The 26440-nt window shown below is 33.8% G+C and overlaps 1 protein-coding gene and 2 pseudogenes across 2 annotated transcripts in view; 1 reads left to right on the forward strand and 2 right to left on the reverse strand.

Moving 5' to 3' along the window:
• Window positions 1-26440, reverse strand: part of LOC105155055 (uncharacterized) — a 556628-nt gene that overhangs the window by 500542 nt on the left and 29646 nt on the right. The gene's annotated exons all lie outside the window — the stretch shown is intronic.
• LOC147908979 (uncharacterized) lies at window positions 19500-21486 on the forward strand (annotated as a pseudogene).
• Window positions 23490-25974, reverse strand: LOC147908980 (uncharacterized; annotated as a pseudogene).

A 26440-nucleotide genomic window follows, 5' to 3' on the forward strand; every position in this document is an offset into this window, starting at 1 on the left:
GTAGGAAGGAAAATATTTTTATGATAATTTTCATGCTAAAATGTTGTCATGATAATATTTATGTTGGAAGGTATGATAGCAGCATGTTTCTTATACTGTGACGCTCCTGAGATGCACGTCCGCGGCGATCCAGCGGTTCAGCCGTCGACTGTTGAGCGATTGTAAAGGAAAAAGCAGCACTTCAGAAATTGGCTCGAAATGTGTAACTAGTTCTGAGCACACTGAAGTATACATATAATTTCTATAATTTTATAAAAATATATTTGGAATAATATGTTCATTAATAACATTATTTGTTAAAAAAAAAAATTAAGAAAAAAAGGAAAAAGCAGGATTGAACATAGGATCCTCAACATTCTGATCTCGAACCTAACGCCCGAGACCACGTTGAGTTTTTGCAGACCGCCTTTATGAACGTGGTACATAAAATACACGGAAAATCGTAAACTATATCTCGTTAACTATCACTTTGAAATCATTTTTGCTATTATATATTAATGAGAAAGGTAGATGATTAACTCTTTCACTTATAATATCGTGTGAGACTCGTGGTAAAGAAATCGGGCCAAACATAAGTATCATTGATGAGAGCCGTGGTACGTCTATCGGGCCAAACATAAACAACATGTTCCAGACTGTTAATTATGGCACGCGCCATCGTAACTTAAATCGTAGGGCAAAGGATTAATATAATTTAATAAAAATTATGTATTATCTAGAATGTCTTTTTCCTCCTTATGATACACGCCAAGCGGCCGAGATCGTCGAGAAAATATTTTCGGTCGCTAGAAACAAGCGATCACAGAGAGAAGGACAGAGACAGACTCATTGTTTTGCTAGACGAACCCAGTTCGGCGTGTCCGCGCGGAGACTCATCGATTACAATCGGAGCTTCTATCCGTTTTTGTTTTTTCTCTGTCTCGCTCTATCGAAATAACAGAAATTGAAAGAATTTTAAATCACGAACACGGTTGCCAGTTCTTCGTTTTTTTTTTGACAGACTTCGGTTTCTTGGACTAATATTCAATACTTCAGCAGATGTGAAAATCTCCAATTTTTGTCGTCTGCTGGAGTATTAAATATTAGTCCAAGCAACCGAAGTCTAGCAAAAAAAAACGGAGAGCTGGCAACCGTGTTTGTGAATTAAAATTCTTTCATTTTCTTTTTATTAAATTATATTAATCATATATCTTTCTGATTAACGTAGCAAAAATGCAAATGCAAAAATGATTTCAAAACATAAACATTGATGAGATATACAATAGTTTAAGACTTTCCGTGCGCCGTCTATATGTACCGTGTTCATCGAGGTGATCCGCAAGAACTCAGCGTGGTCTCGGGCGTTGGGTGCAAGATCAGAATATTGAAGATCTTATGTTCGATTCTGTTTTTTCCTTTTTTCATAATTTTTTTTTAATAAATAACGTTATTAATAAACCTGTTATTCCAAATATATTTTTTATAAAATTACAGAAATTATATACGTGTACTTCAATGTGCTCGAAATTAGTTGCGTATTTCGGGCCAATTTCTGAAATGCTGCCTATTTTTCCTTCACAACCGCTTGACGGCCGAACCGCTCACGCGCGGACGTGCATCTCAAGAACGTCTCAGTATAAGGAACAGTAGCTGCGACCATACCTTCCAGCAAATTGTCATGAAAATAAAATAAAATAAAATAAAATATTTTCCTTTCTACATAATATTGTATTTTCTTAATAATGGTGATTGAACATTATAATAACTTAATGCATTTTACTGAATGTAATGTATTTTTAAAATATTACTTTATTATTTTTATGATACATTCAGTTTCAAAGGGCTACTGATCACATTTTTGCGCCACAGAATGTAATATAGAATTTTAGTTTACCGCGTCATATATCTGGCCATCTATTTGTATTTTTTTTTTTTAGTGGAATAAACCTGGAGAATACTTAAATGATGTATCAATAATAGAACTCCAAAGATAATAAAGACTTTTTACAATAACGTAGATTTAGATACGGTGAACGTCTTTTCTTAATTAGTCACTAAGGAGAAGATAATGTGACCATGATATTGATTATCTTTTTTCTTAGAGTGAAAAATAAAAATTTTTTGTATGTATGCGTATATATATATATATATATATATATATATATTATATATACTAGCTTGATCAAAAAGTTTCCGGAATTCATTCAGAAAATTCAAAATACAAGTTTATTCATCAAAAGTGATATTGTTCCCTTCAAAGTACTCTCCAGCTACTGCAACGCACTTATGCCAGCGCTTGATTCAGCTCTCGAAACATTTCTGGAACTCTATTATTGGTATAGCCATCAGAGCCGTCTTTGATTTTTCCATTACCTCCTTTCGGCTGTTAAAACGCGTTCCCCGCAGATTTTTTGATTCGATCGAAAAAAATCGCAGGGAGCCATATCGGGTGAATTCGATGGCTGTTGGATGGTAATCGTTGTTGCAAACTCGTTGTTGCAAATTCAACTTCATTTTTAAAACTGTAAAAAATCGAAAACACGCGCAGAGGCAGATGTACTCAAGACGGCGTAATTTTTACAAATGTCAAGCTATGGCGATAAAATTTGATGGAAATGTCAATGATAGATGTGGCAACCTAGCCAAAAAAAAGAACTCAAATCAGCTGACTCAGAGCATCACCTGGTGGTCTCTTCCGGAAACTTTTTGATCAAGCTGGTATATATATATATATATATATATTAGGTGTTGGAATTAATTCGTAGCGTTTTACAAGTGATGGGAAGTACTTTCATTAATGTATTTTTTAATGCTCATGTGAAATAAATAACATTCTTTCATTAAAAAACGCTACGAATTAATTCCAACACCTAATATATATACAGGGTTGGCCATATTCGACGAAAAGATCTGGCAACACTGTAACTTTTGATAGAGATGTTAGATCGAGTAACGACGTTTCCCATGATTGAAAAAAAAAACATCTTTCCGTCGAATATGGCCTGTATATATATATATATATATATATATATATATATATATATATATATATATGCATACATATATCGTTTTGCGTGACGCTGTATGTGTCAGAAAACACGGCGTTATACAAGTCAATCAGCTGTAACCAGTATGACCCGCGTTCACAGTATCGTTGCCGTGCAACAGAACTGTCAATTCAGTGTAGTGTAGTGTTTTACACACGACCATATATATGTATGTGTGTTTGTGTGTGTATATTTATATAGTGTTTTGTGTCCACAAAGTAGAAAAAAATGTAGCAGAATATTGTGTGCCTTTGGTAAGAGAAGGTTATGGATGCTTTCTAACAAGCGACTCAGTACAATACAGTATCTCATTCTTATATTGGCGAACAAGATTGTAATGATGCATCGTGTCACACTGTGTCTCTTGTTGGAAGGCACTCTAGAAGATCAAAATTGCTTATTGTGATGTGTGTTTCTTGTTGGAAGGCATCCTATAAAGCCAGCATGGAAAAGGTTAGCATCTTTATGTCATTCGTGAAAATATCACTTTTATTTATCATACAAGTGATATAGTTATAACAATAATTTGCGCTTTGTTTAATTAGATCCAATGTCAGAGGCGTTCATCGTGGGCTGACTATTTTTAATTTACTGTCAGAGGTGTTAATCGTGCTTTGACTAGTTATAGACAAATGTCAGAGGCGTTCATCATGGGCTGACTATTTTTAATTTACTGGCAGAGGCATTCGATTATCAAATTTGGTGAAATACAATTACGGAATCAACTTGTAGAATTTTGCGTCTGCAATTAAAGAAATGTGAATAGCATTGTCATGATGGAATCAAAAGCTGATTGCTTGACTTGATGGAAACAAAGAAAAAATGAAGAAAAAAAAAGACTGAATATCAGTAAACAGCTTCTTTGAAACCTTATAACTTTTGTCTGAAACGTTTTTTCTAAAAACGTTATGTAATGGCCTCATAACAGAAGAATGGCCGTAATTTAATCATAGAAAAGAACGTGAATCATAGGTCAACATATTATATTTTGGCGTACTATGCATGCCGATACAAGTATAATTCACATTCCTTTATGATTATAGTTATAGTCACCTTTATGTTCAGCTCCTAAATCCGGGGTCTTTTTGGACACCCTATATAATATATACGTTATACATATATATAACATACATTATACAGTCAATAGTCACATGCATAATTTTCGTACGATGCTGTACGTTTATGAAATGTATATAAGTATATCATATTCAAAGCAAAATGTTTTAGCAAATGTATACACTTATAGGTCAATGTGTACGTTGACTAACAGCAAGTTACAATAAATATATTTTTACTAAATACATTCTGACTTAGATATATCTTCGGATGTAACCATGTATTTGAAATACATGTATATACGTATAATGTAATAGCACTTTTTTCTTTATTCTCAATACCATTTTAACTTAGGATGTAACATGTATTGTCAGTACGTAAATACATTGCATATACATATGTAGCTATTTCATCTCTTTTTATTATGTTTAATGAGCTTTTTATAATTATAAACCATAAATCAGCCATAAATAAGAAGTCAGAAAAATTGACTGTGATTGATCAATTTTTAGCTTCTGACTTCTGATTTGTAACTGATTTGTAATGGCTTATTGTAGAAGGCCCATAAAAGAGAGATAGAAGTTATATCATACTTAGTTCATACTTAGCTTTTCATGCAGATATAATATAGACACATTAGTGAATAATAGAATTATATTTTATGTGCATTATGATGTACTCACATTACAAAACATAAAATATATTTCTAATTCATATTCACGTATGTGTGTAGCTACTTCATCTCTTTTTGTTACGTGTACTGATCTTCTTTTTTCTACGTTGAAAAAATAAAAAGAGATATGTTTTTTTATGGTTAAATATACAGATATTAATGATATATGCTTTTATATTTTCAATATCAGAATATACATACAACTAACATAAATTAAAGCTAACGAGAATCAAACGCAGATGATCAGACGTAACATCTTAAAAAGATAATCAAATTGCGAATTCTCTGATAAATTTTTATTTTATGATATACTCATTATATATTGGGAAATTAGTTTGGTTAATTTTCCAAAAGCTGGCTCCGGCTGTTGTGAATGGTTCATAGTGACAACTGATTTTAGCGTTTTCAGAGAGGTTAGACATCCGCTAATAATATTCAGTTTATATCGCTTTGAGTTTCATACAAAAACCTTGATTTTTACTGTGTTTGAAATATCGAATTTTGTGTTAACCAAGCAGCATTTGCGGGAGGTTCTAATTTTTTGCTTTAATTGGAAGAAAAGTGTAGCTGAAGCTCATCGAATGCTTGTCGAAGTTTATGGTGACACTCCAACTGATAAATCATGTAGGGCATGGTTTCGACGTTTCAAGGATGGAGATTTCAGCATTGAAGACAAGCCTCGCTCTGGACAGCCAAAAAAATTCGAAGACAAAGAATTAGAGGCATTACTCGAAGAAGATCAGAGTCAAACACAAGAGGAACTTGCAGAATCATTGGGAGTAACTCAACAAGCTGTTTCTGCACGATTGAGAGCCATGGGAATAATTCAAAAACAAGGAAATGGGGTGCCTTATGAATTGAAACCGAGAGACGTTGAAAGGCGATTTTTCACTTGCGAACAGCTGATTCAAAGACAACAAAGAAAAGGTTTTTTGCATCAGATTGTAACTGGAGATGAGAAGTGGATATTCTACGACAATCCCAAGAAGAAAAAATACTACGCTAAGCCCGGTCAATTGTTGCCATCGACCTCAACATCAACACCAAAGCCGAACATTCATGGTTCGAAGATCATGCTCTGTATCTGGTGGGACCAAAAGGGTGTTGTTTACTATGAACTGCTGAAATCTGGCGATTCCATACGGGAGATCGGTATCGGCTACAATTGATTCGTTTGAGCCGCATTGAACTGCATTGCGAGAAAAACGGCCGGAATACGAGCAAAGACATGATAAAGTTATTTTTCTTCATGACAACGCTCGGCCTCATGTCGCTAAAGTCGTAAAAAAATATTTGGAAACGCTCAAATGGGATGTTTTATCACACCCGCCGTATTCTCCGGACATTGCTCCTTCTAATTATTGGTTGTTCCGAAGGATGCAGCACGAATTGGCAAGTCATCGATTCACTTCTTTCGCAGAAATCGAAAATTGGCTCCAAAATTGGATCGCCTCCAAAGACGAGTCATTTTTTCGAGATAGAATTCGAAAATTGAGAGATGGGGAAAAGTAGTAGCCAGCGATGGACAATACTTTAATTAATCTGTTCATTCATTTTGTTTTGAAATAAATGCATTTTTAAACACAAAAAATAAACCTAATTTGTACTCCTATATCATATATATATATATATATATAATATATATATATATATATATGGATATTCATGAAAATGAATTACATTATGTATGTGCAATGTCGTATTCATTTATTGATATTATATTATTATTACCTAAAATGACATTGGACGTAAGGAAAAAGTGCTACTACGGCTTCGTATCGCTATTAAAGTTAAAAACTGTACTTTATGTATATTATAGATTTTTAATACTGGTGATATATATTGGAACATGGCCTACACTGCATGTGTACATAATACAACTGTATTTCTAAGATCCGATTCTATAAATATAAGATTAACTTCAATTACGGTTTAATTTTTTCTCAATTCTAAAATTGGAAAATTTTCCAAAATAAATTTTACGTTTGTGGAACCGACCCTAATACATGTCCCTGCTAAGATGGTAATGTAGGAAACGGAATAAAAATATCGATAATTAATCGATCAAATTTCCTGCATAATCATATTAACTCAGAGGGCATAAGCATCTTATACGTTGGAAATAAAAACCTGTAATATCGACCTTGATTAACTTCAACCTTCGCTCCAGCATCCCCTTAAGGATTTTGGTGATGTCGAACCCTCAATAATATCTAATTCTGCTGTGTTACGTAAAGCAAAAAAACAAGCATTGATAGAACGATACGGATTTTTATATACAAATTCGGCACTAAATCTTTTACAGAGCGCAAAACAGGGCAAATATTGTGGAGCAATACACAATTGGAATATTTTTGTATCTATTGGAGTATTGAATAAAATTATATTATATACAAGGTGCGTCCCAAAATTTTCCGAACTTTTGAAATAAAACAACAACGGTTTACTTTTTTTTTCAAATTCAAATTGTTTATTCAAAGTAGTCCCCGTCGGACTCAATACAACGTTTGGCACGATCTAAAAGCATTTCAAATGAGTGTTTTATGTCGTTCAAAGGCACGTCCTTCAGAATAGTGGTACAAGCCCTTTGGATGTCTTCTACGTCCACATACCGCTTTCCTTTCATGGACAAATGCATTTTGCCGAATAGATAGAAGTCACAAGGTGCCATATCAGGCGAATACGGGGAATGGTTGATTGTTAAAATGTGATTTTTAGTCAAAAAATCAGTGACAAGTGTCGAACGGTGAGATGGCGCATTATCGTGTAACAAGCGCCAACTTCCTCCTTCGCGATATTCTGGCCGAATACGACGAATGCGGTGCACCAAACGCTTCAAAACGCTTACATAGAATACAGCATTAACTGTTTGGCCTGCTGGAACGAATTCTTTGTGCACAATACCCTTGGAATCATAAAAACAAATGAGCATTGTCTTCACTTTTGACTTCTCTAAACGCGATTTTTTGGGTTTTGGGTCGTTTCGCGCCTTCCATTCCGCGCTTTGACGCTTGGTTTCTGGATCGTATTGAAAACACCACGTCTCGTCACCAGTAACAATGCTATAAAGGAAGTTTTGGTCCTTTTTTGCTTCCTTAATAATGTCCTTTGAATGTTGAATTCGATGCATTTTTTGGTCGTCAGTCAACTTGTGTGGAACAAATCGTGCACAGACTTTTTGTAGGCCCAAATGTTCGGTCAAAATGCGATAAATCGTTGATTTGGGGATGTTCAATTCCATTTCCATGTATCTCACTGAAGATTTTGGCTCATGCTTGATGAAATTACGCACAACTTCGATGGAATTTTCGTTAATTGTCGATTTTGGGCGACCTGTATGTGCGTCGTCATTTATGTCCTCACGACCGTTCTTGAATCGCGTATACCACTCATAAACACTGGCACGGGCTACACAATTATCACCATAAACTTGTTTCATCAAATTATGGGTTTCGGTAAATGTTTTACCAAGTTTAAAACAAAACTTAATATTGGCTCCTTGTTCGAAGTTCATTCTCGTACCGATGTATACAACATACTGACACTTGAGACGCCATAACTTCGTTTCCACTGAACCAAATGTCATGAAATTTTTACTGGAAGTCAGCTAGGGATGTACCTTTCAAACGCGCAATCGAACACACGGATGGCGCCACCCGACCTATCCCTATTGAAAAAGTTCGGAAAATTTTGGGATGCACCTTGTAGTAGCAGGAGCGAGAAAGATCCAACAGGACAATCGATACTATTGAAGGTATCCTAAAACGAAATTCCAAATACGAATCGCCAGTTTTTTTATATCAATGCATGTTTCTAAATAATGATGAATATTCCAGTTTTTCATATGGTGTCAGTGGATCATAATGGATCAATGCAAATTGCTTACTTTTTACAAAAAATAATATCTATAGGAAACGAACCTTCGCGTTATTTGCGATTTTAGTTGGACAATTTTAATTGCTGTTTTGCAGATATTTGCAAAATGATCTAAGACATTATTTGAAGAAATGTTTTAACATCTTAAATGATTTTAATGACATACTTCTATTTTGTTATATTAGATTAGATGTAAGTAATTTTATATCCATGATATCGAAATGAAATTGTCTGAAACAAAAAGATAAGAGATTACTCGTTAAAAAATTTTACTTACGTTCTCTATGTCAAGCATACAAAATGACTTCACTTGAAGAATTGCATTCATTTTTTGAAGCTATCTTAGTTGTAGCGTTGAGTGAATGTATCGGTCTTAACGAAAATAGCGAAGAATTGCCGTCTGAGAGAATTATATTTACAATTTTTAAATAACATAATAAAAGGTAGTATAAAAGAAGAGCAAAGAGCCAATAACGTATAAAAGAATTTTAATTTAAATAAGCAAAATTAATACAAAACAATTAAAATAAAATAAAACAAACGTTTCAACTCCAATCGAGTCATTTTCAATGCAATCTTACAATAATATAAACATCGTTCTAAATTAAAAATTCGTACATAGTCTTACAATAGTCTTACAATTCCTTAATATAAAATTTTTTCTTTCTGTGTAATACGCTGCGAGTCATTTTTATCAAGAATTAAGAAAGTCATAAGAAAATTCTGGAAAAGTAACCGTAAACAAAAAGAATTAATATTAATCACATAAAAATTAGTAATACGATAATGTACCTTAGTAAATCTGAGTCCAATAATGCACAACGAGAAAAAAATATAAAATGTAGTTCATTTCGTGGTACAATAAAATAGTCTTTTTATTTTATAAGTTATTATAATCAAATTCGCAAAGGTAACAGGCACATTTGACTTACACGATGTCAAAAAACGAAATGTCAAGCAGAAAAACATTATCGAGAATGAAAAACGGAAAAATGGGGGGAAAAGGAAAGAAGATGTTAGAAAGGAGAAAGAGAAATGTATAATGTCAGAATACTAATCCGGCAAAGACTCCGTGTCATTTTGTCTATTAATCCCATGCTTCTGTTTTTTAATATGGACCATTTCAGATATCAACCTTTTATTATATGAAGGCTCTACATCTAATATTTCCACTTTATCCCATTTAAAGTTATGATTCTCCTCAATACGATGGTTGGAAATCACTGATGGAGATTTTGAACTTATATTAATATCAGAAACATGTTCATGCAATCTGATCTTTAATTGTCTTTTAGTTTGGCTAACGTAACTGGCATCACAATCCTCGCAAGATATTCTGTAGACCACATTTTGATTCTAAACGTGTTCTAAATCATCCTTTCCTCTCCTTATGAAACTTCTTAATGTGTTAGGAATAGTAAAAGCCAATTTACAATTAAACATATTAACAATAGGTATAAATCTTTCGGATATCGTATTAACATATGGAATCATAAAAAACTTCTTCTCAGTGTCATCCTTATTCTTATTCAAATTATTAATCTTATTAATATGATATTTGATTCTATTATGAATAGTCGAAAAAATAAAACGTAACGGATACCCATTCTGTAAAAAAATCTTAATAGCGTCAATCAAATTATTTTGTTGGAATTTCGGATGACACAAACAAAAAATCTTATCTACGACTCCATAAATTACACTTCTTTTATGACAAAGTGGATGGTGTGAATGGAAATTAAAAAATCTGCCGGAAAAGGTTGTTTTACAGTATATATCAAAAATGAGATTCCGTTCTTCATGGGATTAATAGACAAAATGACACGGAGTCTTTGCCGGATTAGTATTCTGACATTATACACTCTCTTTCTCCTTTCTAACATCTTCTTTCCTTTTCCCCCCATTTTTCCGTTTTTGTTCTCGATAATGTTTTTCTGCTTGACATTTCGTTTTTTGACATCGTGTAAGTCAGATGCTTGTTACCTTTGCGAATTTGATTATAATAACTTATAAAATAAAAAGACTATTTTATTGTACCACGAAATGAACTACATTTTATATTTTTTTCTCGTTGTGTATTATTGGACTCAGATTTACTAAGGTACATTATCGTATTACTAATTTTTATGTGATTAATATTAATTCTTTTTGTTTACGGTTACTTTTCCAGAATTTTCTTATGACTTTCTTAATTCTTGATAAAAATGACTCGCAGCGTATTACACAAAAAGAAAAAATTTTATATTAAGGAATTGTAAGACTATTGTAAGACTATGTACGAATTTTTAATTTAGAATGATGTTTATATTATTGTGAGATTGCATTGAAAATGACTCGATTGGAGTTGAAACGTTTGTTTTATTTTATTTTAATTGTTTTGTATTAATTTTGCTTATTTAAATTAAAATTCTTTTATATGTTATTGGCTCTTTGCTCTCCTTTTATACTACCTTTTGTTTATAAATACAGAGCTTTTTTATTACTTTTAATAATAAAAAGTGTACCAGCATCTGAAGTTTTGAATGAAACAAATGGAAGTTTTGATTGCAATAAGACAGATAAGATGATCTCGAAGAAGCGAATATTCAAAATGCTTCTGACTGGGTTGAATGGAATACTGACATATTCAACAAGGCTCAACAAGTAGCAATTAATTTCACTGAACAGCAATAAATGCTTGCTATATTCCTAATTTAGTTAAAATAAAAACGTCTTATGCCATATTTAGTGCTTTGGATGTAATGTTATCACATTTTCAAGCAGGTACAGAAATTGCCTTCTACTTCCGTTAAAGCGGAATTTTCAGAGCTCAAAAATCGTATATTTAAAAATCAGTTACCAATGAGAGCCGACAAATTTGTATACAAACATCTGGACTACCTCGACGGTAAACACAAACAGAAGAATCTATTCAGAACTGTTCTCTTCCAAATGTAATAAACTGTCATATAGAAGAAGAGACTTACACACATAATATTAATAAAGAAAATATAATAAACAACGATATAGATAATATCGATAATAAAAAGGATCTGATAAATCCACAAGAAATAGACTGTAATATTCGTGAAAACTGGCGAGGTCTTATTTGTAAATCGTCACTGGAACATTTGTTTTGCTGCGAAAGAACGACGTAAACTCATATTTGAATAAGTGTCCGGAATGAGATTATATCACATTAGCGAGATCAAAACATTCCACTCGTGCGAAATGGTAATATATACAAAAATGTTAGTCTTGACGGAAAAATTATTACGATTTCTCAAACTTATGCATTTGATGCGATTCTTCATGTACTTGCAAGCGGCATTGCAAGCATAAAATGTTACGAAGATACCGTAAAGACTTCAAATAATCGCACGATTAAATTAGCCATGTCAATTCTGCAAAATGGAAAAATAATAGGATATCATTATAACGAAAGAGCAAAAATCTTAATAGATCTTCCATTCTTTAACGCTTTGACTACATACATTCGTACAATTTCCAGCTTAAACACAAATTGCAATGTCGCACATTTAATCAGTTATTTGTTTGCTGATACGCCTAGTTATACAACAAGCATCATATGCTCCTGTGGTTATTCACAAAGAAGAGACATAATAGACATAATACTTAAATGTAAATGTAGATATACTTTTATATAAAGGGTTACAACATATGCAGAGAGCTATTGATAGCACATTAGCAATTAAAATAAAATATAGAAAATGTTCGACTTCCGTTACAAAAAATATCGAATATGGTCCTCATATATTCATTGATACAACAATTTTTACGGATGATCGATATATCAAGCGGGACAAAATATGCGTACACAATCTTGAGGTTATTCTCACAATATAAAACTAAATAATTAAATATATGTATTAGTTTGCGAATTATATAAATTCATCCGGTAATGTTGATAACGGGCATTACATACGCGCGATGTGGAAATATTACGAATACGATGATTTTAAGAAAAAGCAAAACGTTGCTAATATAAAAATTACAATTACACCTCTTTTATTTTATGTTAGAGCGGACAATATTTCAAATTAAAGTGAAATACTATTATTATTATTTTGAAATAATATTGAATGTTATGTCGATATGTATTCCGTCGAGTGACGTGCTGATAGCAAGAGATAAATTGTTACAAAATGTTTACAAACTAGAACAACTTTTGATAATGATTGTTCCATACAAATCTCAAGCAGAACAAATCAGAACTATCGTCAAAAATGCCGAAAATTATCAGCATGTCACGTTTCCACCGAGTGACGTGCTGGTAGCAAGAGATAAATTGTTTAATAAATGAGTTTGTAAGAAAAACTTTTGGTAATGAATTTTTCACATAGAACTTGAGCAAGCCAGAATTATCGTTAGAGATTTTAAAGATGCTAGAACTATCGTCAATTATTAAAATTTTGTACTTTTTCGTGGATTAAGAATATTCGAAGCTGTTTAAATGTTATTAATTGTTGGAATTTTGACCTGAAACTTTATATAATAATGTTTTTTATTTAAAATTAACGGGAACAGTTAACAAATGTCACAATAGTCAAAGGCTTCTGATATTTTAGAGGAAGATGTGTCGTGCTGGAACATGAAGTTAACACGTCTTTTTTTTATTTTCGATTTTTTGGTATTAAAAATGCGGAACATTTTACAGGAACAGTAAAACAATGAAAAGTGCCATTGGAATAATTGTTGTTTTTTTAAAATTAATAAAACGCGTGCTAACTTCACAGACACAAGTACGCATGGGTTGCCTTCAATTTCTCCTCTGCAGCTAACGTAATTTTATAGTCCAATTCTTGGTATCTAGCAAAGGTCTCCTTGAGGATTGCGAGGCGTTGCCGCGTTATGGCACGTGTCATCTTGGCCTGTCCCAGCTTCTTAAAATTAGTAAGTGTGTGAGATATGGAGCCCATCTGCTGTTTTTGTATACTCATCAATTCGTCGAGAGACGACATGATTTCCAACGGAAAAGACATGATTCGGAATTCAAGAGTCAAGCAAAACAATAACTTTCCTTGGCAACGATCCGACTCGAAGCACCAAAATAAAAGTTTGTGACGCTGATATCACCTTGTATGGAAGGCTCGCGCTCACCAAGGCGGCGTGTAATAACGTCGACTCTCATTGTTATAATAATATAAGCTTTATTTTTTTGAGTCGGAATTAAGATTTGTTCGAAGCGGGCGGTAGGCGATGGTCGTAATCCGAGAACTGATTCGTTCCATTAGACGTGCATGCAACTTGCACTTGGTACGATGTTAAATATTTTCTCGCAGCGTTAGAAAGAATTCATATTACGGGCAGCAATGAGACCGGCAAATTTCGCCGGAGACTCATGTAATTTTCGCGCACCGAGTACCCTTACAATCGACGTATACCGTTTACCTGTAGGGACAAAATACAGCGTTAATACGCAACTTTGTTGTAGTTCGCTTTGAATATTCGACATAAGCGCGAATATCGATAAATGATCCGTATTAATCGGGATCAGGAAACGAACTGAACTCTCGCACGCGAAATATGTGCGCGATAATCAACTTTTCGAGTGTCGCGTATCATCTGAGATAGATAGTGTGATTAGAACAGGAGCGAGATATACTCATGTTCTGAACGAAATGTCGGCCTCAGGCGTGATTGAATAGGAACAGCTCGGTGTCTATGAGTTGTTTACTTATCATCCCTGAGAATACATTTGAAATAAAGATGATTCCGTAACAATACGTTACGATCTTTTTAAATCAAATAATTTTTATTTTTAAATAGAGTAATTTTATTATTTTATTGTAATAATTCATTATTCATTTTTAAATTAATTGTTTTATTCCAACAATCTATTTTCTTTTTTGAGCAAATGTATTTGTTACCAAATAAATTATTAGTATTTTCCAAATTTATAAATTACGCTGCATGTATAAAATTAATCATTCTGTAGAATAGACATCTATTGTTACGCACAATCATTAAAAAAAATATATTTTCTATTAATCACTTTTAAACACGCAGCAGTTTATATTGTATAAACCTAAAAAGTACCAATAATATATTTGATAACAAAAAAATTGTTCAAAGAAAACAACGGACTAGTTTAAACAATTAGGTTCAACAGTATTTTTTTAATTGTTTTAAATAATAATTTAAGCCAAATGTATTCTTAAAAAAATATATAAAAAATTATGTCATACATATTTATTATTTTAATAACAAAATAAAAATTGTCGCATTTGAATCGGACTTTTTCGCACGAAAATGTCTTATGACGTCATTATTAGCAATCGGTAGTTAATCAATTCCATCGCCGCATCCGCTATATCATTGCTTATTTATGTTTAAACTCAAAACTACTGTCAGCTGTTCGAATTTACAACACAAGATGTCAAATGAAAAAAGATACGGAAAAAAGCGTCATAAATCTTATTTTTTCCAAGTGTGGAAATATGACGATTAATGCACCTAAAGATTTTCGTACCGGTACCAAAAGGCTAAGCGAAAAAACAATGGATAGAAATTATAAGAAGCGATGTATACTGTTGTGAAGATCATTTTAATGTAAGTTATTGTTTACTGTATGCATTATACACACACACACACACACACACACACACATATATATATATATATATATATATATACACATTAGGTGAACAAATAAGTTTCCGTCGTTTGACAAAAGACGGTGCCACTAGCAAGCTATGGTTAAAATTGTCTGATGAAAAACATTATATCGTAAGGTTGGACATCTGTCAACAACATAATTTTGAAATACTAGCGATTTTGTATCAGCATCATATATTTTTTTGTGCGAAAATGCCGAGTTTTGTGTCGAATAAGCGTCATTTGCATGAATTTTTGATTTACTTCTTTAATTTGAACAAATCTGCAGCTGAGGCTCATCGATTGCTTGTAGAAGCATATGGTGAGGCTGCCTTAAGTGAGAGAAGTTGTCGTGAAAGGTTTCAAAATTTTAAGAACGGTGAATTTGACATCGAAGACAAAGAACGTAGCAGAAAGCCGAAAGTGTACGAAGACGCGGAATTGAAAGCATTATTGAATGAAGATTCGTGCCAAACACAAAAAGAACTTGCACTTACATTTTGATTTACATCAATAAAACATTATGTATCGTTCTTTCATGATAAATGCTTAATTTTTGATAAAAAACGGCGGAAACTTATTTGTACATCTAATATATATATATACTCATATATTCTTGGAGCTTCCATGGAAGCTTTCATGGGGCTTTCTATATAAAGATTATGCGTTTCGTAGGTTTCCTCCGTGTCCAAATCCATTCTTGGAATACCAACGGTCGTGAACCTTGCAGTCCTTTTCATCAGGGCGAGGAGCAGCTTGATGATAAGCTTGTTCCTCTGGAACGTTTCTTTTATAGTACGCTATTTGTAGAGTGGTGGGGGGGGGGAAGAAGAGAATTGTTGATGGGGGGGAAGGTGGGGGAAATCGGTCAGTCTTCAACAATTGGGAGAATGGTTTTCTATATTTTATTTATATTGTAACTATTATTTCTATTTAGATTGTTAGGATGTTTTAGTATCTCTATGGCTTCTCCATACTTTCTTGGAAAATATGATATAATGTTGGCTATTGTGATCGTTTTGTCAAACAGTATTTGATGTCCTGTTTCTGTATCTTCGATATTGTGTTCTGATAATGCTGATTGCATGACGTCTTTTAGCCTGACATCATGTTGGTGTTCTTTTATCCATAGATTGACCATTCTCCAATGTATACTTGCAGGAACAAGATATTTTGTATACTCCTGCGGAGCTGAGTGAAGATATTAAATCTTCAGGATTTCTTAAGATTTGTCCTATCCTTTTAGGAAGTTTAAAGATATTTCGGATATTATATTTGTTTAACATCCTGCCAATCCGATGTGTTGTTCGTTTGACATACGGGAGAATGGATAAGATCCTTTCGTCTGATTGATGTCAGAAACCGTTATCTTGTTTGCATATTTATTGATTGTTTCGATTATGTCTTTTTTGCCGTGTCCATTTCTCTGTAAGGCTAATTTTAAGTGATTGAGTTCCTTCTGTAGATGTTCTTTGTCAGAGATGATGAAAGCTCTATGTATAAATTGATTGCAGACTGTTTTTGTGCTGGGTGGTGGTGCGACTCGGCATGTAGGTATCTATCTGTGTATGTTGGTTTTTTGTACACTTGATGGCCTAAGGTACCGTCAGCTTTCTTAGAGACAAGAACATCTAGGAAGGGGAGTTTTCCGTTTTCCTCTATGTCTGTAGTGAAATGGATATTTGGATGTTGATAGTTGAGAAAAATACGGAAATTTGGCTCTGCCATCTCCATATCACGAATGTGTCGTGTACATAACGGAACCAAACTTCTGGTTTTTTGAGTGTTTATCTGAGAGCCTCTTTCTCAAAATGCTTCATGAAGATGTTGGCGATTACAGGAGAAATAAGAGAGCCCATTGCGCTCCTGAAATTTGTTCATAAAATTTATTGTTATAGGAGAAGTAAGCAGTTGTTAAGCTCTATTAGCGGGGCGAGGTCGGAGGAGACTTCATATGAGCGAATTTATTATGTTTAATGTGTCTTTTATTGGGACTTGTGTGAAAAGTGATTCTACGTCGAAACTTACAAGCAAGTCTGTGGGATGTAGTCGGATCTTTTGTATGAAATCCATTGAGTTAGTTATGTGTGATTCGGATTTTCCAATAAGAGATTAGTATTTGTGCTAGAAAGCGGGATAAGTTTTATGTCGGGGAATGTATGGTACTGACAATTGATCTGAGGGGAATGTTTAGTTTGTGTATTCTTGGTAGTTCGTATAGTCTTGATGAGAGAGGATTTGTAGATTTTAATGTTGATTTGATTTTACTGGCAATGTTGCTTTTTTCCATCAGGATCTTGATGTTCTGAGCGATTGTATTAGTTGGATCTTTGTCAAACTTTTTGTATGCTTCGTCCGAGAAAAGATCTTTATCTTTTTCTGACTACTTTTCATGACTACTGTCGTGTTGCCTTTGTCGGCTGGAAACACGATGATGTCTGTTCAGGTCTTGGAGGGCCAATTTCTCTAGTGATGTTTGGTGGAGGGGGTTTGGCTTTGGAAAGAATATTGGTTACCAGGAACAAGGTTTATGTATTTTTGTTTCTGTCTTTCAGTGGGACTACGTCCCACAGACTTGCTTGTAAGTTTCGACGTAGAATCATTTTTCACACAAGTCCCAATAAAAGACACATTAAACATAATAAATTCGCTCACATGAAGTCCCTTCCGACCTCACTCTGCTAATAGAGCTTAACAACCACTTACTTCTCCTATAACAACCAATTTTACGAACAAATTTCAGGAGCGCAATGGGCTCTCCTATTTCTCCTGCAATCGCCAACATCTTTATGAAGCATTTTGAGAAAGAGGCCCTCAGATAAACACTCAAAAAACCAAAAGTTTGGTTCCGTTATGTACACGACACATTCGTGATATGGAGACACGGCAGAGCCAAATTTCCGTATTTTTCTCAATCATCAACATCCAAATATCCATTTCACTATAGACATAGAGGAAAACGGAAAACTCCCCTAGATGTTCTTGTCTCTAAGAAAGCTGACGGTACCTTAGGCCATCAAGTGTACAAAAAATCAACATACACAGATAAATACTTACATGCCGAGTCGGACCACCACCCAGCACAAAAACAGTCTACAATCAATTTATACATAGAGCTTTCATCATCTCTGACAAAGAACATCTACAGAAGGAACTCAATCACTTAAAATTAGCCTTACAGAGAAATGGACACGGCAAAAAAGACATAATCGAAACAATTAATAACCATGCAAACAAGACAACGGTCTCTGACACACAATCAGACGAAAGGATCTTATCCATTCTGCCGTATGTCAAACGAACAACAGATCGGATTGGTAGGATGTTAAACAAATATAATATCCGAACTATCTTTAAACTACCCAAAAGGATAGGACAAATCTTAAGAAACCCTGAAGATCTAAGGCCTCCACTTAGCTCCACAGGAGTGTACAAAATATCTTGTTCCTGCGGGCAAGTATACATTGGAGAAACTGGGAAAATGGTCAACCTATGGATAAAAGAACACCAACATAATGTCAGGCTAAAACACATCATGTAATCAACTTTATCAGAACACAATATCGAAGATACAGAAACAGGACATCAAATACTGTTTGACAAAACGACCACAGTAGCCAACATTATATCATACTTTCCGAGAAAGTATAAAGATATTAAAACACCCTAATCATCTAAATAGAGATAATGGCTACAATATAAATAAAATATAGAAAATCATTCTTCCAGTTATTGAAGACTGATCGATTTCTCCTACTTTCCCCCCATCTACAATTCTCTTCTTCCCCCCCCCCCACCACTCCACAAGTAGCGTACTATAAAAGGAACGGCCCAGAGGAACAGAGGCTGCTCCTCGCCCTGATGAAGAGGACTGCAAGGTTCACAAAACGTCGGCATTCCAAGAATGGATCTAGACATGGAGGAAACCCGCGAAACGCATAATTTATATATATATATATATATATATATATATATATATATATATATGTGCTGTTAGAAATGTTTGTGATTTCACAATACAATTACTGCATGTAAATTTCGTAAATCTATAACATACAGGATGCGTTACCAAAATCCGGACAAATCGAACAATTTTTTTAAACAAATTGTTTTTATTGAAAAATTAAATATTACAAAAAATTCTTTTATATGGCACTTGGGAGATCCCTATAGAGCACAATTATTCAATACATCCCCCATTACCTTGAATGACGGCCTCTATTTTCGGTCTGAAGCGTTCGCACGCATGCTGTAATGTAGCGCCGTCTATGCCGACGAATGCTACCTCAATAGCGGTCCTTAATGACGTTACATTGGGATGCCGAGACTTGTTTGTGACCCTTTCAACTATGCTTCATATATACCATAAGTTACATACCTAGTAATCCAAGGGATTTAAGTCTAGGCTGTTGGGAGGCCAGAATGGGAGCCGAGGCGAGCAACTCGGCTTGTCCTGCTCAGAGAGTATTTGTATCTTTAATGTATATGATTTGTATCGAAGTTTCTCGTCGGCAATTCGACGCATTGTTGGCTCGCTTACACCAACAATCGATGCTTTTTTCGCAACGTTTGCCCTGAGTCATCCGAAATCAGCGCTTGAGCTTTTTCAACGACTGCGGGGATCCTCGCGTGCATTCTTTCGAGTGACTCTTCCTCGCTGGCATACTGGAACCTTTGTTGGATTGTTCTAAAGCTATATATTTTGCCACAACGTCATAAACGGTTGATCCCGGGTATCCAAAGAATCCAATTATTTCCGTTGCTGAGCGCCCAGCGTGAAAGCCTTCGATGATCATGGCTCTTCGATTATACTCCACACTTGGTTTCAACATCGCGGCCATTTTGAGAATATGACTGTTTGCTAAAAGCATCAGGCTTTTTCGGATGCCAACAACCTTTGGCGGAGGCACAATATAGCGGAAAATTTAAATTTAAATTTGTCCGGATTTTGGTGACGCACCCTGTATACTGCGAATTCATAATATATTGTGAATTCACAACATTTTTGTAACAGTGTATTTAAATTCGTGTTATTCCAATTATACATGAATAATTTTATAATACAATTGCAGGAGGATTTGAAAAACTACACTCGGATTTTACTCGATCCAAGTGCTAATGTTCGCTTGAGAAAAGGAGCTCTTCCAAAAATTAGGAGCAATTTACAAAAATTAGTAGCAATCTACAGATATAACTATAGAAGAAAACTGTGAAGCTGAAATCACAGTCGAAGCTACAAACAAAGTCACTGACGAAGCCGAAATCGAGAAAGTTATTACAAAGCCTTCTAATTTCGAGTTAGAACCTGGACCTTCAGGAGTGGAAGGAATTCAACTGCCAGTAACATCTATTGAAGAATAAAAAAGTGCAAACAGATAAAATTAATCAACATCGCAGTTAGATTCAAACCGACAAAGTTGAAAGTAAAGGAATTGACGCGAAGTAAAGAAATTGATTGCAGGCCAATATAGATGCACAGTGTTCTACGTAACAAAGAAAATCAGTGCTAATATTGTTAGTACGTCAAGTACGAGAGTCACAAAAACATCCCTCGACGATACACTCGAGGCGTGTGAGGAATTTTTACCCTCAGAAGAAACAAGTGATGAGGTGTTGCAGAAAAATATTCTTTGACAGAAATATTAGAAAGACATTTGCTCTTGATAAAAAAAAACCTAAAATGGAGTTCCAGCTAATCGATTTTTCATTATAGATCTATTAATTAAAGAAACAAATATTTCCGTTCGCAACATCTATTTAATTTTATCGAGGATAAAGTTAAGCGACAAATTTTCTCTTTTTAGGTGACAGTTTTGGACTCAGTGTAACTAATGCCAGTATCATATTTCGCCAGACTTTACCGGTATTAGCACTTCATTTAAAAAAATTAATAATCTGGCTTACTATTGCATCAATTCGAAGGAAGTTGCCAAGAGAATTTCGTGGCAAATTTTACCTTGAAATTGAAATTCAGAGACCAACCAATCTGATACATCAAAGTTTTACTTGGTCAAAATATAAAAAATGTAACATCTAAAAATATTTAATATCTGCAACACCCGATGACCATATAAATTTATTTATATCGGAAGGTTTTGGTGGAAAAATAATCGATGCTGCAATAGTGAAAAAAAGTCAATATTTACAGAAGCTTTCGGATGGCTGTGCTGTTATGGCGGATCGAGGATTCCAGCATATCGATCATATGTTGTAAAAGAAAAAATGTATATTAATATGTCCACCTAGTGTATCGAGCGACAAAAATACTTAGCAAAGTTGAAGTTAGAAACTAAAAGAATTAGAAACTAAAAGAATCTTCGCATACATATAGAAAAAGTCATCTAAAGGATAAGGGAATTTAGTATACTCAAACCTTATTCGGGTATTCACCATCGCACATTAGACAGTATTGATAATGTGATAACAGTGGTTGCAGCGTTGATAAATCTTCAAGAGCTTATTATTAAAGTGATTAACAGAATAAAATTATAAGTAATAAATAATGAAAAACAATAATTCTATTAATAATTTATTATAATTATTTTCTTTTACAAAATTTATAAATATATACATGCAACACATGTTATTTGTACAATGTTTTTATATAACTAATGCTGTACAGTTTTTAGAAATAATGGAAAGATATTGCTTTTCCAAAAGTTCAAAGTCTTTGTATTAAATTTTTATCATAAACCTCACCGTAATCTACTATGATTTCATGCGTTGATTTAAAATCGTATTATGCCATACAAAATAACCCTTCTTGAACATTTCTTAAAAACATTTGCAGTTGAATTTGTGCGAAACACTTATTTTCTAATTTCATATCGGAAGTAATATAGGCACATTCAGTTTTTAATGTCATTGGGCATTTTATCTCCATTACAAAATGTTCTCCTATGACATCCAAAGAGGCTCCAATAATAGGAAACTTTGAATTTAACAATAAGCCACAAGAATCAAGGCTTAGTTTATTTTTTTCTTTTAAAACTTTTATTATTAGGTGTTGGAATTAATTCGTAGCGTTTTACAAGAGATGGCACAAGCAGTACACTATTTCGTTGTTACCTATAGTTCTGTATACATTGTAAACATCTATCATAGGACGTCATTTGCCGTACATAACCTTTCTTGAAATCATAAATAACAATACTGTATAATTCATTGAATATGTCAAAATTTGTGCCAGATAAAGTGTTTTTGCGGGGAGTTTTGCTTCATTACTTTAATATGAACAAAAGTGCAGCTGAAGCTCATCGTATTTTAGTGGATGTGTATAGTGAACATGCTCTGGCTGAGCAAATGTGTAGGAAGTGGTTTGCACGTTTTAAAGCTGGTGATTTCGACTTGGATGACAAGGAGCGACCTGGTCAGCCGAAAAAATTTGAAGATAACGATTTGCAGGCACTGCTCAATGAAAACTCATGTCAAACACTTAAAGAATTATCTACGTCATTGGAAGTTGACTTCTCAACAATAGGAAAACGTCTTAAAAGTTTGGGCATGATCCAGAAGGAAGGACATTGGGTCCCATATGAATTGAAACCAAGGGATATTGAGAGACGTTTTCTCACGTGCGAACTGCTGCTTCAACGGCAGAAAAGAAAAGGTTTTTTGCATCGGATTGTTACCGGTGACGAAAAGTGGATCCATTATGACAATCCAAAGCGCAGAAAGTCATGGGTTAAGCCCGGCGAACCATCAACATCAGTGGCAAAGCCCAATATCCATGGCTCAAAGCTCCTGCTCTGTATTTGGTGGGATCAGAAGGATGTCATATACTACGAACTGCTAAAACCGCATGAAACCGTTACTGGAGATCTCTACCGACGGCAACTGATGCGCTTGAGCCGTGCATTGAAGCAAAAACGGTCGGAATACTTCGAAAGACACGATAAAGTCATCTTGCTGCACGACAATGCTCGCCCACACGTTGCAAAACCGGTAAAAACATACCTGGAAACACTTAAATGGGAAGTGCTACCGCACCCGCCGTATTCTCCTGATATTGCACCTAGCGACTACCACTTGTTTCGATCATTAGCTCATAGCTTGTGCGAGCAGAAGTTCACATCTTACGAAGATTGTACAAAATGGTTCGATTCCTGGATTTCATCTAAAGATGAACAGTTCTTCCGACGCGGTATTCATTCACTGCCCGAAAGATGGTCAAAAGTAGTAGAAAGTGATGGGAAGTACTTTCATTAATGTATTTTTTAATGCTCATGTGAAATAAATAACATTCTTTCATTAAAAAAACGCTACGAATTAATTCCAACACCTAATATTTTTTTTTCTAAATTCCTCTCTCTTCGCATTGACTTTGTATCCATTATTTTTGTACTGCCTATTATTTGATTTACAACAAGACTACCACTGGATATGCCGCAATGTGCCATTTCGTGGAGTTGAAAAGCGGTGAATCTACCATATCTTAACTCAAAGTTTACATTTATTTTGATTGTTCGAGTCTATAGCAACTTTATCACATAGATCTAAAGTCATGATACTAGCAGCAAAACAAGTTAAAAAACTATCTGCATCGGGTGTAAAATTATCAGAAGTATAAAATGTTATCAACATTACATGCAGCGATAGTGGACTTTTAGATCAATGCAATGTCTGGACAGTTGGCAATCTAATTGATGTGTCTGGAATTCTACTAACAATGAGTTATAAAAATTATCTGGATCGTAATTACTTTTATTATCTGTCGGGTATTTCACTTTTACTATATCTTTTGCTTTTATATTTCTTACTGAGACTTGAGATAACCGAAGTTTTTTCTAGTAACGTACAATTGATCTACCAATAAAGAACAAGAGCTACTAATAATTTTTGTAGATTAGGTTTCAAAGATTACATTCTAAGCATTTTGAGTAAAGAATATACATATAATTATTATTATTAAATAAATTTAGGCAAATTACTGTTATACTGATCTCGTATTTGAACATTATTAACAACTAAAAAACTAACTATTTTAATATAATTAACTATTTTACCTTTTTATTTTAGCTTCACTTGATTCAGCTACATTGTAGCATTCATTATTTATAAAATAATCAGCAATCTTTCCCGTTGAAACTTTAGGAAGATTATCTGATTGCGCCTTCACAAACTCACTGTCATATATTTCTTATTTTTTTAATAATAATGACAAAATTATCAAAACAATGCGTCTAATATTCGATTGTTGACTATCCGCCGAAATAATTAATAATGATGTTACGACCAATCACGCGCGATTGCTGGATTCATAATGTTGACTATATATATAACGATATTTAAATAAAATTTATGGCAAAATAAATTTAAACGATAACATTTTAATGTTATTTATAGCATTTTATAAGTTTAAATATTCGGAAAAATTTTCAGAATATTTTATTTATTTCTGATAAAGCGAATTATTGATTTCAAATGATAGTCAACTATTTACTACGAAGGCAAGTCAATAAGTTTTTAGAAAAATATAATAAAACACATTTTTTTGATCGATTCATTTTTATTTCTCAACATAGTCTCCTTTCAGCTCGATACACTTGATCCAACGATTCTCCAACTTTTTCAAACTGTCCGAATAATATGATTTGTCCAACTCTTCAAAATAAGCCTCTGTTTCGGCGACGAGCTGTTCTCTGGTGGTGAATCTCTTTCCTCCGATCCATTTCTTCAGGTTTGGAAACAAGAAATAGTCACAGGGAGCTAAATCTGGCGAATATGCTGGATGGGGAAGCAATTCGTTGAATTTCGCCATCGATGCCGGACATGTGTGAACCCGTGCATTGTCTTTATAAAAGAGCACTTTTTTCTTTGCCAAATGGGGACGTTTTTTTTTTAAAATGTTGTTGAAACGGTCCAATAAAGTTGCGTAGTAATCGGCATTGATCGTTTGCTTCGACGGAAGATAATCGATATGAATTATACTGGGTGCATCCCAAAAAACTGTGGCCATCACCTTTCCGGTCGACTTCACGGTCTTCGATTTCTTCGGAGTTGGTTCACTCGCTGAAGTCCATTGTTCCTTCCATTTTGACTGTTCCTTCGTCTCGGGTGTGAAGTAATGGATTCATGTTTCGTCCACAGTAATGAATCGACGAAGAAATTCATCTGGATTACGTTGAAACATCAAACATCTCCAAACGTTCAAAGTCTCCAAACATTGTTGAAATTGTCACACGCGCTTATGGTCCACAGTGAGTAAACGCGGCATCCATCTTGCCAATAGCTTTTTCATACCCAATTGTTCGTGCAAAATTGAAATCACTGTGCCATGTGATATACCTCAACAAGCTCGCGCACTTTCACTCGTCGATCAGTCAAAACAATATCGTGGTAACTTTATCGATGATTTCTGGCGTAGCAGTCACAATTGGACATCCAAATGAGATGCATCACATGTGGATGTACATTTAAATTCATTCACCCAATTGTATACAGTCGTAAACGCTGGTACAGATGTGTTATGAACATTATACAACTCGGCTTTGATTTCATTCGGCATTAAACCTTTCATATGTAAATATTTGATCACTGTACGAAACTCGTTTTTTTACATTTTGCAAAAAATATAAAGGTTGTTCGCTTTAATCGTCTACAGAAATGAAACCACGCGATGAATTCCGCTCAAAATTTGACAGTAATCAATTGAAAGATGCTACTTGTCAAAAAGTAATGTGACATAACTGCGAGTGCTCTCTGACAGATTTTCTAAGAAGTTATTGACTTGCCTTCGTATTCCATAATGTTATAGTATCATATCATAAAAAAAACGTTACTTTACTACGTAACTTAAAGTGCAAAGCTATTATAAGAATTATAAGAATTATGTTTTTGTAAAGAAATATAAAAAAACACATTAACAGGCGAGTTAATAAGCAAGTATAGAAAGACAAATACATATTTAAGAATAGCATCTTATATATATATATATATATATATATATATATGAATTATATATATATATATATATATATATATATATATATATATATATATATATATAATTCATAATTCATAAATGTATGTAACATACAATGTTTATATGAATTAATGATACATGCGTATAACAAATAAAATATTTCAAAGAGGTTAACACATTAAATAAAACAATTATTGACTTAAAAATCTTGAAATTATTGTAACGGAACAATATAATTTTTTCCATCACCCATTATGTGAATGTTGTAAGGAAATTTGCCAAATTGTC

This window comes from Acromyrmex echinatior, chromosome 7 (genome assembly GCF_024713525.1).
Source record: "Acromyrmex echinatior isolate Ae372 chromosome 7, ASM2471352v2, whole genome shotgun sequence".
Classification (NCBI taxonomy): Eukaryota; Metazoa; Arthropoda; class Insecta; order Hymenoptera; family Formicidae; genus Acromyrmex; species Acromyrmex echinatior.